Source organism: Mustela nivalis (assembly GCF_964662115.1).
Source record: "Mustela nivalis genome assembly, chromosome: 14".
Taxonomy (NCBI): Eukaryota; Metazoa; Chordata; class Mammalia; order Carnivora; family Mustelidae; genus Mustela; species Mustela nivalis.
This window is the reverse complement of record NC_139033.1, coordinates 63,921,077-63,937,157: the sequence shown is the minus strand read 5'-3', so window position 1 is coordinate 63,937,157 and position 16,081 is coordinate 63,921,077.

Sequence of the window (16,081 nt, the reverse complement as noted above, 5' to 3'; positions counted from 1 at the left end):
GCTTTGATTAATCAATCAATACATTGGCTACACTTCCAATACCTGGCCTAAGTAGAAAGCTCAGAGGCTGGAAAACCTCCAAACATTATAGAATAAACCCACCAGACCCATGTTAGGTTGTGATCCAAAAATTCCCAGACAATAAATCTTTAATTTGCTACCCTGGCAACTCTCACCAAATCTGAATTAAAAGAATATTTTCCATGCAAAGCGTTGAAAGGACTTGCCTCCTGAACAGTTATAAAAGTTTAACCTTTAGCTGAGGCACGCTTCCTCTAGTCCAAAAGGAAACTGAGTGAAGAAAAAGACATCGAGGGATTAATTCACAAGTTTTACCCCAAAATGAATGACAGCTGTTTGGGAGTTCAATTGCACTGATGTCCCATTAGGTTCAAAACATCCTGAGTCTTGCAATTATCTCATAGATTTCATAAAACCTTGTTAGTAAAAACTTCACCTCCCCAGTCTGGTCTCAGCCACAGCACTCACACACGTAAACGCCCTCGAACTGCTTCACGTGAGCACCAGGGCAGCAATGGGGGTCACGTGTTTGGTTCTTCCCAGGATTTTTCATTTTTATCAGGTAGATCTTATTTTATCAGCTCCCCACCACCACCGCCCCATTGGTGGGGAGGAGGCTGGCTTGAGGTGGTGTCTACGGTTTTAGTTTCAAGTGAACAGAACAATGGCTTCAGGGTGGCCTGGAAGTTTGCTGGGAGCAGGAGTACACACGCTTTGAAAATTTATAGCTGCTCAGCAAGTTTAAACCTTAAAATGACGGAAGAATTTTAAAGCCTGAAGCCACTTAGAGATCACCCAGAGGTCTACTCCTATTTCTCAGCCAGGAAAATAGCAACCCAAGGAAGAAGCCATGGGCCCAAAGTCCTACAGCGTGGCCATGACGGTGGCCAGGTGGGCGAGCCCCCCCTGGTCTCCATCATTACCCCCACCCTGTTGCATGATCCTTATTTCTCTACTACCTCAAGCCTGAGCTCACAGGAAGCCAGAATGATGGCTCTCTTGCCTCTACCTTCAGCACACAGTTCAGGATTGGAAATGGAGATGTGCAGTAAAGATTTTTTTCTTTTTCTTTCCTCCCCCCAACAAAAATAGCTTTATCTTTTTCTTTTTATATTCAAACCTTATTCCCATACATTCTCATAGTTTAAAAAAAAAAAAAAAGTTTAAAGAACAAAAATCAGAACTGCCAGGAAGTTCACCAGCCACGTATGTCTACGGTTAGTGTTTCGAAGACTAGCTATGTCTAGCTATAATGCATATTCAATCAGGTGCCTAAATGGAATTTAACTCCTGTTTAGTCCCCTCCTTCTCCCCCTTAACAAGATGATGAGGAGGAGATCTTGCAGTGTTGGCGAGGAGAGAGTTATATCATTATTTTCAATCTCTTACGTGGAAACACCATAATGGATTTGTTCTTTTTTCTGGAGCTACCGATCATTTCCCTTTCTTCATTATCAGAAGTAATACTGTAGTAACTATCCTCATGCATGTAATTGTGAATTTTAAACATTTTGGTACATATTGCAAGATTACCTTTCAGAAATGTACCAATTTTCACTTCATACCAATTTACTAAAAACATGCATTATTTTCCCACACTCTTACCAACACTGGGAGTGTCTGTCATTACCTATTCCAATATTTTGGGGGAAAATACATTTCAACTTCCAGTTTGGGGATTATTAACGAGATTTTGCATTTGTAAGTATCTGAAAGCTTATCATTCCTCCGCCATCATGCGATGACCTAGGGCCATAAAAGCGTATAAAATAGATACATCCCTGTCCTTGTACAGTTTATTAATTCTGCTGAAGGCTCCAATGATTAAAAAATAAGTTAAGTAAATATGATTTGCCAAAAGGTCGATGAAGGAGAGTAACACTGTGTTGTGATGAAGTGTGGTGCTTCAGACAGTGTGAGTTACCAGAGTTCCGCCTTAGGAAATGACAGTGGAGTCAAAACATGACATCTAAGGAGCCAGTCAAGGGAAGAGAGGGCTGAGGGCCTTCCCGGCGGGGGTGGGGGGGTGGGGAGCAGGTGCAACACCCTTGCAGAACGAAGAGCAGCGCGTGGCGTGCCTGGGAAAGGACACAAGGCCATGCTGGTTAGCAAACAGTCAAAAGAAACAGGATGGCATGCAGTCCGATTCGAAAGGGGGCCAGGAGTCAGGTCACGAAGGGCCTAGAGGCTTGGCGGACTTTGAATTTTATGCAAGTGCAGTAGGAAGCCACTGAAGGTTCCCAGGCAGGGAAGCAGCATGACCTAATTTATGTGTTTAAAAGGTCACATGGAAAATGGACAGGAGGGGACATGGGGAGCAGTCGAAAGAGCCATTAAGCAATTGCTACAGTACAGCAGGTGCAAGCCCAGGGTTGGGTCTGTGGAGACAGGGAGGAGGGACAGGCTGATGATGTATTTTGGAGCTGGAACTAGTGAGAACTGGTGAGTTTAAAGTGATAACTCGGTTTACACTCAGTTTAAGTGATAAACTCAGTTTAGTGATGACTGGAGTTTAAAGAAGGGAAAGGATGTCTGGTGGGAGCTGCCAAATAAATGATGATCGTGTTTGCTCAGATATGGAAGTCTCAGTGTGGTGGTAAGCCATATCACCATTATTTCTAACAGTAAAATCAGAAACGAACTGAATATTCAGAAACTGTGATGGTCAAATAACTAATGGTATAAACATAAATTGTGCCCTCTGTGAAAATCCTGGTTTTGAAGAATAAGTATTATATAAGAAAATGTTCATGATGTTAAATGGGGAATAAACACGCTGTTGTTTATGATCTACACAAATACAGGTATAAATAGGGACACAGATTAGAGATAGAGATAGAAGGGAAAAGAGTGGAATGAAAGGCACTGAAATGCTCACAACTGTTATATCTCGATGGTGGGATTATAAGTGATTTTTATCGTCTCCTCTATACTTTTCTTTACATTTCAAAGTTCCTTGAACATCACACCAAGAAGTCATTAAAAACAATCAATTGATCTGCAGCAAGGCACCATCTAGATTTGGGTCAAGTCATGAATAAACCCCATAACCCAATGGAAATAGGTAGAGCACACAGTCTTGCTTTCATGCCTTGGCTGAAGGCCTTGAGGATTATCACTGCTTTTTTCACTTGTGGACACAAGTCTTGCCAAATAAAATATGTGTATGTTTCCAGGCTAATTCATGGAAGACTTAAGACTAGAATTCAAGCCTCCTGATTCACAGGCAAGCACTTTTCCCACGGGTACTGATTCCATCTCCACACAAGGCATGCTCCTCTGATCTCATCGCAAATGCTGAGACCAGCCAACAATTTCCAGAATCCCTCCAGGCCATCCTTGCTCACAGGTGGAGGAGGAGACCACCGATGCTGTATGATTTCAGGGACACTTAACATTTCCATCCATCCTCTGCCCTCTTCCACCTGTTTAGCTAATACTCAGGATTCTTTAGACAAGGATTGGTTTGTTTTATTCCACAATTAGAAATAAAGCTTAAAAAGCATATATCCCTGGGAGAGGTAATCCCTTGGTTTAAATTCACCGAAGGTGTACGATCTCTTATCAAACACTTTCCTGAGAAAGGGATTTGAAAGGGTCACCTGAAAGCTAGATACCTGCAAGTTAGGGATTTTTCAAAACAAGGGAATCCAGAGGGGTAGACTCGGGAGCAAGTCTTGAGAAAGACACAAATATTTCACTGACCACCGAGGTAGTGAGTTGCTATGTGTACACCATGTTGAATCCCACCACCCCAGCAAGGCAGGATTATTATTGCTAACTGCTATTATTATTCATTCATTCAGTTAGTCAGTAGTCAATGAACAAATGTTTATTGAGCATGTGCTATGTACCCTCGGCACTCTCATAGTTTCAGGAAATACTGCAAAAATCAACACAAGCAAGGTGCCTGCTCTTGTGGAGCTAATTCAGGATACGTGGGGAAGACTGACAACACGAATTTTAAAAAAATGAATACGTAGTACAGCAGATGGTGGTAAATACTAAAAAGAAAATTAAAGCTGAGAAAGGGGATAGCAGGTGAGAGGCAATAGAAAATATGTCAAGATCATTCAGCCAGCAAGAGCCCGAGCTCAGACTGAACTCGGGTCTGCTCTCCCCTCGTGCTGCTCCCCTGTGAGGTTCTGCCTCCCTAGAAGGCACACCCTCTCTGACAACCCTGCCCTGTGGTACTCTGCCAATGACCCCCAGATACCCCAACGGGTCAGCCTCTGGTAAGCCCTTGGTCAACAACTGGGAGTCTACTGGGAGTCAAGTAAAATCTGTTTACCAGCAATTGTTTAACGTGATTGGATTTTGCTTGTGTGTGAATTGAAAGGTTCTTCAATTGTGACGGCTGTCAAAAACAAAACCAAAAACCTCAGCCCATAAATGAACTGGAATAACAATCCCCTGAAATTTTGGGGACGCCAGACTCCACCAAGTACAGGCAACATCAATTTCCAATCTTGTAAAAGAGAAAACAAAATGTGAATACAATGTAGACCTCAGTCTCTTGAGACATCCCTCCTCCTTTCTTTTTTAGGAGTCTGTTAAAATATATTTTCCTTATGCCAAGGGCAAAAAAAAAATTCTAGTGCAAAGACTAGGGAGAAAAGAAATGAAGCAAAGGTTGGTATTTTGTTGTTCAATGCATCTTTACGTGTCTATAAAAACCCATCTTCAAAACATCTCACCTACTAAATATAAGGCATTCAAAATACATAGTTTAAAGCATAATACCACAGAAAGGTCAGCCCACCTGGAGTTTCCAGCTTCTTTGTGGACAAATATGGCCTGATCATGAGCTGGGTGACAGAATATAAGCCGCTACTGTGTCTTAGCAAAGAGAAGAACGGGGGCAAACAGAGCGAAAATTAATTTTCATCAAGAGAAAATCAAACTTGTCTAAGAACTTTATTGGCAGAAGTGAAATTAGTTTTCTATAGCAAATAGTTAGTGGAGTTGAGGGATTAGTCTATTGCCCAAGAAGGAAAGTAAACCCACTGGCGTTCAGAGGCATCTTTGTTCTCAATAATGCATTTAACTCTCAGAAACAAATAAGATTTTTCTCTGCACTTTCACTTTAAAAAAAAAAAATCTAAGACTAGATAATCTAAAACTCTCCCTTGCTAAAAGTCAAATTATTAAAGCAAGTTTCCTAAATTCATAAGGCTCAAGACAACTGTTAATATTTTTATTGAATGTAAAGTGCCAGCCAGGCCAAGTCTTCCTCGAGACAAACAAAATTCGTTGTCAACAGCAACAGGCACAGGACTTCTCAGTTGACGGACGGCGGCAATACTCGGTTACTTCCTACTGTAGACCGGGGCCCAGGACATACAGGTTATTTGGTATAGAGATACAAAATGCGATTACTGTATTATCTGGAAACTCTTAAGATTAAGACAGTAAAACTGCTGTTGCAGAATGCCATGGCTTTAGACCACCCTCTTAATATTCCTGCAAAAGACATCGTCCGGCTTTGGGTGACTGGAGTACCATGACAGTCAGGTAGAGAACAGCTTCAGTACTCTGGAAAGGGAAAGAAGATGGGAAACCTTGACTGCCGGATGTCTAGTTAAGACGTTCTGTGAATTTACTGAGGTGTCGCATGAACCAACCCTCCAGCCAATTAGAACGTACAATTGCTAGACCCATAATTACAAAATTATAAAAGCTCTGAACTTGTTCCACACTTTGAGTAGTTGCCATCGGAAAATCTGAGCTCTGTGGATTTCCTTTCTACATATGCCAACATCCGAGTGGATGAGTGGGTTTGGATGCAGGAAATGGTAGACCAGAGGATGAGCAAACAATGCAAGGCTAGGTCAAAGGAGGGCATCTGGCCAGGCAGAGTCTGATTCTGTGAAGGGCTTTGCCAGTTCCCTAGTGAAGAGACGTGGTTGGAGTCGATCCCATGGGCACTCTATTGTCATTTTCATCTGTGGTATATGTACTTAATTTTAAATTAACTATTAAGTAAATTGTAAATTACACACTCTAGAGGATAGGTTCTGCCGATCTCAACCAATCCTTTTGGCCCTTTTTCAAAGTTAGAGAACAGCTTCAGCTCCTGTTAAATCCCCAGGGGGCCATCAGTTTCCTAGGATCCTTGCAAGGTGCCGTAACATCTTTGTTTCCTGCCTGGGTGCAGCCTTAAGATAATGCATTGTGAAAGGCTGTTGTACACTCCACCAAGACTTAAAATAGCGGTGATGCTGTTGTTATTACTCCTGCTTCGCAATATCCTCAGTCCCAAATGTCACCCAATCTCCAGCAAGAGCTGCTCACAGTAAGGGGCCTTTCAAGCCCATCAGCTTCACCTTCTTGGACATCACCCCCAACCACAAGACTACATTCATACCTGTATCAACGGAATCTAGCCTGTCTGGGTAATATTCACTGGGGGTTTTAAAGTAATAACATACCCATCTGAGGTGATATTCATTTACCTTAAAGAACACGCACCTGTAGGCAGAGACAAACAAGTGCATACCTTTTTTCAAAAAGAAACTCCTAAGAATTTGAAAGCAGGCATTCACTATCTGGTGTTTCTTAAAAAAAAAAAAGAAGAAGAAGAAGAAGAAGAAGTCTTTATTTTTACCTGGTCTCCTGCTTTAATTGCCTCCAAAGCTGTTTTCCACTTTGATTGCACGGCTTTACCTAGCGAAGTTGTCCCAATAAATACAGCGGAAAGCCGTGGGCAGATGTAATGAGGATGGGAATTCCTCGTCTTATAACTAACTTCTGCTGCTCCGTTCTCGACGTTTGAGATGACAGAAGAGGCCCCCAAAACTACAGAGAATAAATCATTATGAATCAACATATTACTTTTGTTGGTATTTCTAGCGCTGTGATCTACCAGCTACCCATAGTGGGATTTTTTAAAGTTTCTTCCAAGAATTTCATTCTCCTTTGTCTCCGGAATAAATAAAGCGCAGTGCAGAATAAGTGCAAATGGGATTTTGAAATTCATCCCCAAACCACATGAACAGGAAGGCCTCCTTTTTTTTTTGCCTTTGGTAAACAACAGTCTTTCACATCAGAGCGACTTAAGGGTTGTGTGTGCATTTTTCCCCCTCTCACTTGAAATGTCATTTTAACTTGATCTCATTTGACAGGATGAAAAGAATAGTAATTTATGATGAGGTAGTCATTATATCACAGTAAGAACCTGTGCTACCGGGGTTACACCTGCTCTGGGACAGAACAGCTGATTAGTTTCCAGTTTGGACAGCAGAACAGCTTGCTGTTTTCACTGGTGTGACCTCCGACTCCTCTGACTCCCCAGATCATCTGTACCCCAACAAGGCAACAGGTTGGCATATAAACTACATATAGGTGGTAGAGTCTAGTTCCCTGGGATCCCATAGGGTCAGACTTAGGTGAAAGATCTTCTGTGTAACTGAAGAGAAAAGTACATAAATATATATGAAATTTAAATCTATTGCATATTATACATGCATGCACATGAGTGATTTTATTCTCCCCCTAATCTCAACTCCAAGGAAAAATTTTTCTTTCAAAATTCCAAAGCTTTGCTCTCTAGAGTTGATGTCCGTCAGCTCTCCTTTCCTCACCAAGAGGTCAAACACCCCAGCCTGGCACACAAGGCCTTCTGTGATTTGTCCCTAAGTTTCAATCCAACTCATCCAACCCTTGCCCTATAATTCCAGTCAAATTGCACTATTCAGGGCTCTCAAGAAAAACCAAGATGCTTCAAAGTCTTTACATGTCACAAGCACACCAACAATATTCTTCCTTCTAGCTCCTCCTGTTAAAACCCTAACGCAACTTTAAGGCACAATTCAAAGAACATCTACTTAGTGAAGAATTTCCTAATTTCCTGACTTGTGAATTTTCTTTCTAGGGGCATCGGGGTGGCTCAGTCTGTTGAGGGTCCAGCGCTTGGTTTCAGTTCAGGTTGCGATCCTGGGGTCCCAGGATCGAGCCCCATGTCGGCCTCCATGCTCAGGGCAGAGTCTGCTTGTCCCTCTCCCTCCCCCTCTGCTCCTCCCACATAGGCTTGCTCTGGTTCTCTCTCTCTCTCTCTCTCTAATAAAGAAAATCTTTAAAAAGAAAAAAAGAATTTTCTTTCTAAACTCCCATAATGAAAAAAACACTTTTCTCAAATACATTTCCTTCTCTTTGAAGGAAGTCAGAAAAAAACACCCTTGCCATTCAGATGAAGAAAAGCAACAAACCATAGCTCTTTCTGTTGCTTTTCAACCATTTCATTCAATCCTCACCCAATCCTACAAGGCACGTGTTATTATTCTCATTTAACAAGATGAGAAAACTGACGCTGAGAAAATTTCCTCCCCGCAGCTTTACTGAGGTATGGCTGACAACATAATAAGTTGATTTTTATGTACCTTGTGTAATGATTACCACGACCAAGCTAATTAACATATTCGTCACCTATTATTTTTTTGTGTTTGTGGTAAGAATGCCTGCAATCTACTTTCTTGGCAAATTTCAAGCATATAATACATTATTACTAACTACAGCCACCACACTGTACACTAGGTCTCTGGAACCTAGCCATCTTCTAACTGAGCATTTGCACCCTTTGACCAATATCTCCCTTTTTGCTCTGCCCACCCCCCCAGCCTCTGTTAACCATGATTCTACTCTCTGGGTCTATGAGTCTGATTTTTTAGGTGTCACATAAGTGAGATCATATAGCATTTGTTCTTTTGTGTTTGGCTTATTTCACTCAGCTTAATGTCCTCCCTGTCCATCTACGTTGTCACAAGTAGCAGGAATCCTTTCTTTTTCATGGCTGAATAATATTCCATTATATATTTATACATATATATGACACATCTTTTTTATCCATTTATCCATCAGCAGACATTTAGGTGTTTCATATCTTGGCTATAGTGGAGAATGATGCAATAAATGTGGGAGGTACACGTATCTCTTCAAGATAGTGATTTCATTTCCTCTGGATAAATACCCAGAAGTTGGATTATCGGAGCATAAGGTAGTTCTAGTCTTCACTTTTTGAGGACCCTCCACACTGTTTTGCAAAGTGGCTGCACCAGGTTGCATTTCCACCAACAGTGCACAGGGGTTCCTTCCTCAGAGAGCTTCTTTGAATGAAACCTTTGCCTGTCAGACTTAAAACACATGCTTTCCACCAAACAAGTCTATGTCACATTCCTCATATTTAAATACCTCTTAGAATATTGATCACATATTGCCTTGAATCTAGGTTTTTGCAAACATGTCTTTTCTTCCTGACTGGAGCAGATGTTTGTGTTGTCATGTTGTTGTAAGAGAAGAAAAGAAACCATCTGGATTTCACCTTTGTTCCCCAGCCCCTTGCACGGTAAATTTCTTGCTCAAATATTTGTTGAATTAAGACACTATCTTTCAAAGGGAAAATTTTTCAAAAGAGAAGGATAAAAATGAATGTCTCTAACTGTTCATCTTAAGAACACCAAAAAGAAACCAAGAAATAAGAAATCTTCCTTAGAAATGTGGCTACTTTAAAAAAAAGAAAGAAATTGGCTACTTTAAAATAACAAAAAGAAGGCGATTATTTTGGGGAATAACAACAGCTTGCATTATTTGAATCCTGATTATGTGCCAGACACTAGACAAGCATTTAATTCTTATACCTGCTGGTGAAGGAGGCAGTATGATTCCTGTCCTACACAGGAGGACCCAGAGGGAGACAAGGGTTAGCCAGGAGAAGAGCCAGGATTTCAACACAAAAGCTCGTGCTCTTGAACACTGCACTCTCTCACCTTTGCTGCTACTGCCCTACTTAATATTCGCTCTCCAACAGGACCCAGTTTCCCCTCTGCTTCCCTACAACAGAGGCCCCCTTGCTCCAGTGACATCTTTCTCAAATCTGTATTTTCATGATTCCTCAAACAATTTCCCCTGCTTAGAGGACAGAAGCCCTGAGCACCACTCGAGGAAAAACCATGCTACCTTTTTCTTCTGTGGGGTGATGTGAATGACAGGGATTCAGAAGCGTGCTTTCTGCTTCCAGCCACAGTAACAATACCCGTACTACAATCGGTACTTCCCGGTGTAAGCAGCATGACCCCTAGTGGGTACCAATGGTAAGTATCTAGAACTGAGTACCAAGACAAATACAATAGTGTGTTGTTAGTAGGCGGATGGAAAAATAACTCAACGTATTGTAATTACAGCTGTATTAATTAAGGATATAATTCTATATACTACTATATAATTCTATATACTAATAGTTTTCAATATAATATGTTAAATATATTAATACACTATTAAAATATTATATCCAGGAACCAATTCTAAAGCCGGTTTTTCTGTTTTCTTTCATTTACCACCTTTGGCTTCCACAACTCTTAATTAAATTCTCTCAGTCTTTGACAACACATCTCCAACAAAGATAGCTTGCACTAGAGTGCTTTCAAGAAAGGATTAAAAATGGTGAGGTTGGGACATTTTCGGTTTGTCTGGATGAAATACTCTCATGAATCCATCATTTTAAAACATCCCAATTCACACTCAATGTTACTTGTAATTTCACTGATGTTTAATTTATTTTACTACATTATTACAGTTTAATTAAACAGCAGACAGGAGCTTCATTGGGATCGCTCCTTTTTTCCACCCAGCAATGTTTAGGTCTTGTACCTTGAATCCAACAACAAAAGGGATAGTGGAAGGAAGAGTGTTGTACGTTCCATTTCAATAACTGGGTCATATTCATTTCCTTTTTACTACTGATGGATGATCTATATTAGTCCCCCATCTCCCAACTTTCTTGAAAAAAAAAAAAAAGTAAAGAGTAATTCTTATTAACGGCAGTGGCACCTGCACTGGGGTGGGCAAATCTGGTCACCAGCCGGTCCCCCTGCTGTTTTACTCAGCTGGCAACATGCTCTCGACCCTGGCAGCTGCTCCTGCTTTGTTTTTCCTTCCAGGCAAATAGGAACTTCATGAATGTTTAGAAATTCTTTTTTTCTGAACCAAAACTTTGGTTTCAAAAAGTAACAATGAAATTCACAACAGATGATAAACTTTTGTGTATGTGTTTAAGTCCGTAAGAAACACATGAATACAACCCTAAAAAAATTTAAACAATACAGAAATGTCTAAATCATCGACTCCCTTTTTCTCCCCTTCCCCACCCATCCTACTCTCCCCCTCACCAAAGCCTGGAGAAATCGGGGGCATCCTCTTCACAGAATTAAGTATCAAGTGGGACAGCCTTATTAAAAACAACTACTTCCAATCGCTGGAAAACAACCAAAGACAAAAAACTCAGGACATTTGTTATGTTTCCTTCTAATTCTTCATTATATACACAAATAAATGGTTTGGGTTTGCTTCACTTTACAAAAATGAAACCATCCTAAATGTGTTGCCCTGAAATTCTTTTTTTTTTTTTCCCCATTATGTACTGACAAGACTTCTGTGTTGGAATCCGTAGACCTCTGCTGACCTTTTTAAATTGTTTCACGGCATTGAACAATTGGATGTATCACCATTTACTGGGTCATTTCCCTATTGATTTAAGGTTGTTTTTAACATTTTCTTACTACAAACAATCCTTTAATGAACACCGTGAACTATCTCAGTGAACATATGCAAGAATTTCTGTTGGCTCACTACCTAAAAGTGAAACTCCTGGGTCAAAGATTGGGCTAATGTTAAATTTTGGAAGATAGTGACAAATTCTGTCAAAAAGGTAAGAATATTTTAAAAATTGTCAAATCTCTGAGAACCGATCTTAAATGCTAGCACTGGAAGGTTCTTAAAATTGCCCAAACACACCTGTGTCTTTTGGTACAGTACGGAGCCTTAAGGAATTGATCTGACTGGTCCAGGGTCATGTAGTCAAACTCCAGTCCAGGCTTTTTGGTTTCCCAGCCCAGTACATTCTTTACTACAACAGATCTTCTGGGGCAAAAATTAGACTTGAATTTTGGAGTAATTCTTTCCAGCAAAATGAAGATGTTTTACAAATAATTGAAACCATGTTTTCCTCCTTTGGATTTTTCAGTAGTATTGAAAACAGTTAGGATTTATTTTACAAATCAGGCATTCAGAGTGGAAATAGAACTCGACAAAGCACTCGAACAAGTGGGTTCTATACTGTGGACACCGCTGCCAGAGACACATGTAAACAGAGTCTGATTTCCTTAAGTGATGTTAGAAAAGGAGTCTGCAGTCCTCTCTTCGGGTGCCCACTGTCTCACGAAAAACTTTCCAGCTGCCATACCAACCTACTCAGTCCTCTGCTGCACAACCAATCACCTCAGAGTTAGCCACAGAGACCATTTTTTTACATCCCCAATTCGGAGGGTCAGACGTTTGGAAAGGGTACATCAAGGGTTGTTTTTTTGTTTTATTTTTGCTTTTGTTTTTGTCTCTGCTCCACAGCGTCTGGGGCCTCTGCCCGCAAGACTCCGAACAGGGTCGGGGGCGGGGGGGGGAGTGATTCCATGATTTAGCAGCAAAGCCAGAACCATCGAAAGAAAGGCATGCTCACTCGCACATAGGGAAGCAGATGCTGCCTGTCTCCTGCGACCCCAGCTGGGGTGTTGGCCAGAGCACCTATATGCAGCCTCGCTAGATGGCCCCTATGCTTCTTTACGGCATGGAGACTGGGCTTCAGGAACAAATGTCCCTAGTCTCACCTTCCAGTCATGGCGGTGTGAGAAGATCAGGAGAGATCCTAGCACAGTGTAAAACTGAACCACCTTATGAAAATAACCATTTCAAGTCACTGGAAAATGACCAAAGGTAGACGGAAACTTGAGAAGGGTTTACTCATGGAAACTCCACTTACACTGGGCAAGTTTGGTGACGCAGTGGCTGGCATTCCTGCCTCGGCCCTCCCGCCCCCAGCTCAGCTGCACATGCTGGAAATGGTGGTCTGGGTTCAGGATGGGCAGCGAACCAGCTAGAACAAAAGGCACTGTTAGAAGTGAGAGAAACCTAGAAAGACAGAGAAAAAGTCTCCCCTCATCATTGGCTGGCTGCTAACACACACATGCTCAAGAAAACCCCAGAAAGCCCGACAAAACCTGTCAGCCTGGGAGATATGTACACAGACATAGGTGGTAGTGGGACCTTAGAGACGATCTGGACACTCACTAATGGAACAGATAAACACATTGTGGAGAATATGTGTTCTAAAATACCGTGCAGCAGATAGAAGCTACAGTCTGATGTACATATGTGCCACAGAATGGATAAATCTTAACATATTTGAAGGATAATAATAATAGTATCAAGTAACATTTACATGGAACTCACTAGGAGCCCCAGGAATCGGGGACTTTTCTAATATACTTCTATATATTAGCCCATTTCATTGTCACAACCCTAAAAGGCCAACCATCAGCCAGGGTTCAAACAGAGATGTACAACCAATAGGAGATGTAGCTCATAAGAGATTTATTACAAGAAACTGACTTTCACAAATGTGAGGCTGGATAAGCAAGTCCAAAATCTACAGGCTGTCTGGAAGGGAAGATCATGGGAGGTCCAAGTTCAGAGCACAGACAGAAGTTCTCATCAACTGGCAGGTGGGAAGAATGGATCACAAGAGATTGGACCCCATGGGCTGCAGCTTCATCCACAGGCAGAATTTCTTCTGTGAGAGTGTGGTAGGCAGAATTCTAAGAATGACCTTCTCCCTTGTATAATCCCTTCCCTTTTGAGGACGTGGGGAATCTGTGAATGGGAAGAGATATCTCTCCCATGACAATGCAATGTTATCCTCACGAAGGGGAGACGATCTGGGTGGGCCTGGTCTAATTGCATAAGACCTTTAAGTTTTCTCTGGCTGGTAGCAGCCAAGGAAGCCCAAGAGTGACTGCTGGCTTTGAATATGGGGGGATAAGGAGGGCACATATCAAGGAATATGAGTGTCCTCTAGAAGCTGAGAAACGCTCTCATGCAACAACCAGAAAGTGAAGCCCTCCACTTTATAGCCACACAGATCTGAATCTGAAGAGACTCGACCCCACAGGTCCCCTGAGAGCCCAACCGGACAATACCTTGACTCCAGCCTTGTGAGGCGCTGAGCTGAGAACCCAGTTGAACTTGTACTTCTTACCTAAAGAACTGCCAGGTAATAAAGGGGTGCATCTTAATGTTGTAAAATAATGTTGTGACCATTTGTTTGGCCGCCATACAGACTGAGCATTTCTGCTCCCACAAAACTCCCATGTTGAAGCCCTAACCCCCAAGAGGGTTTTTTTAGTGGCTATATTTGGAGCATGAGAATAATGTTAAATGAGGTCATAAGAGTAGTACCCTGATTCAGTAAGATTAATGTCCTTATGAGATAAACACTACAGAGCAAGCGTGCTCCCCTCCCCCACTCTCTACACACGCACACATATATATGTATGTACATACATACGTACATACATATATAAATGGCAAGAGTGGACATCCTGGTCTTCAGTCTTTCATCACTAAAAATGATGATGTTAGCTGTTAGTTTTTCATAGGTACTCTTTATCACACTGAGGAAGTTCCCTTTCATTGCCAGTTGTTCAGTCTTTTTGTCATGAAAAGGTGTCAAATTCTGCCAAATTTTTCTCATCTAATAAGATAACCATGTGGTTTTTTCCCTTTCTTCTATTTATATAGTGTATTACATTAATTGATTTTTGGATGGTAAACTGATCTTCCTTTCCCAGAACTGATGCCACTTGGTCATTGTATATAATTCTTTTTTTATAAAGCAGAATTTGGGGTGCTAGCATTTTGAGATTTTTTTTGTGCCTATATTCAGTAAAGATAAGAATTTTCTTTTTTTTATGATGTCTCTGTTTGGTTTTTATATCAGGGTTTACTGCTTGGAAATTTGGAGGAAGTTTCCGCCACAGTTCTACTTGCCATATTTCATTACTTTCCATCCTTGTATTCAGATGATCTATTTATTTCTCTGGCTGGTTTCAATAGTGTATGTCTTTCCAGGAATATGTTTCATCTAAGTTACCTAATTTACTGACATATAGTTGTTCAAAGCTTTCCTTTATAATCTTTTTTTATTCTTTAAAGTTGAAGTGATGTTCTCTCTTTCATTCCAGATTTAATAATTTGAGTCTTCTCTCTTTTTCCTGGCCACTCTAGCTTTGCCAATTTTGTCGATCCCTAAGAACCAACCTTTGGTTTGCACTGATTGTTCTCTATTGACTTTCTATTCTCTGTTTCACTTATCTCCACCCTAAGTCTTTATTTTCCCTTTCTGCTACCTTTGGGTTAATCTACTCTTCTTTTTATTCTCCTTCAGGTATAAAGTTATGCTATTGATTTGAGGTCTTTTGTACTGTAGGCATTTCAGACTATAAATTTCCCTCGATGCACTGTTTTAGGTGCATCTCGTAAGGTTTGGTATTTCGTGTTTTCATTTCTCTCAAATTTCTAATTTCCATTTGTTGTTTAGAAGTGTGTTGTTCAAATTTCCACGTATTTGTAAATTCCCCAATTTTTTTTCTGTTATTGATTTCTAATTTCACTCCACTGAGTTCAGGAAACATGCTCTCTCTGATTTATTCCTTCTAAATTTGTTGTAATTTGTCTTGAGGCTTAGCATATAGTCTAACTTAAAAAATTATTCATGTGCACTTGAGAAAAATGTGTATCCTGCTGTTGGTGAGCAGAGTAGTCTACAGATGTCCAGTGGGGAGCTGGCTTCCGGGGTTGTTCCAGTCTTCCACTTAATTACTCATCTTCTGCTTGCCATTCTGCCCACTACTAGAAGTGGGGAACTGATGTCTCCAATTATTACTGTTGAACTGCCAATTCTCCCTTTGCTTCTGTCAGATTTTGCTTTACATATTATATACAAACATACATGCAAATATAGACAATAGATATAGATATAAACATAAATATAGATGTAAGCACCTATATATACTACAAGGTAGATATCTTGTTTGCTAAGACCTTGTCATCATACCTTCCATTACTTCTTTAAGTAACATTTCCTTGCATTCTTTAGACATATTTATAGTAGTTGATTCGAAGTCATTGCTAAGTCCAACATCTGAGTCCTCTCAAAGGCTATTTCTGTTGCCTGCCCTTT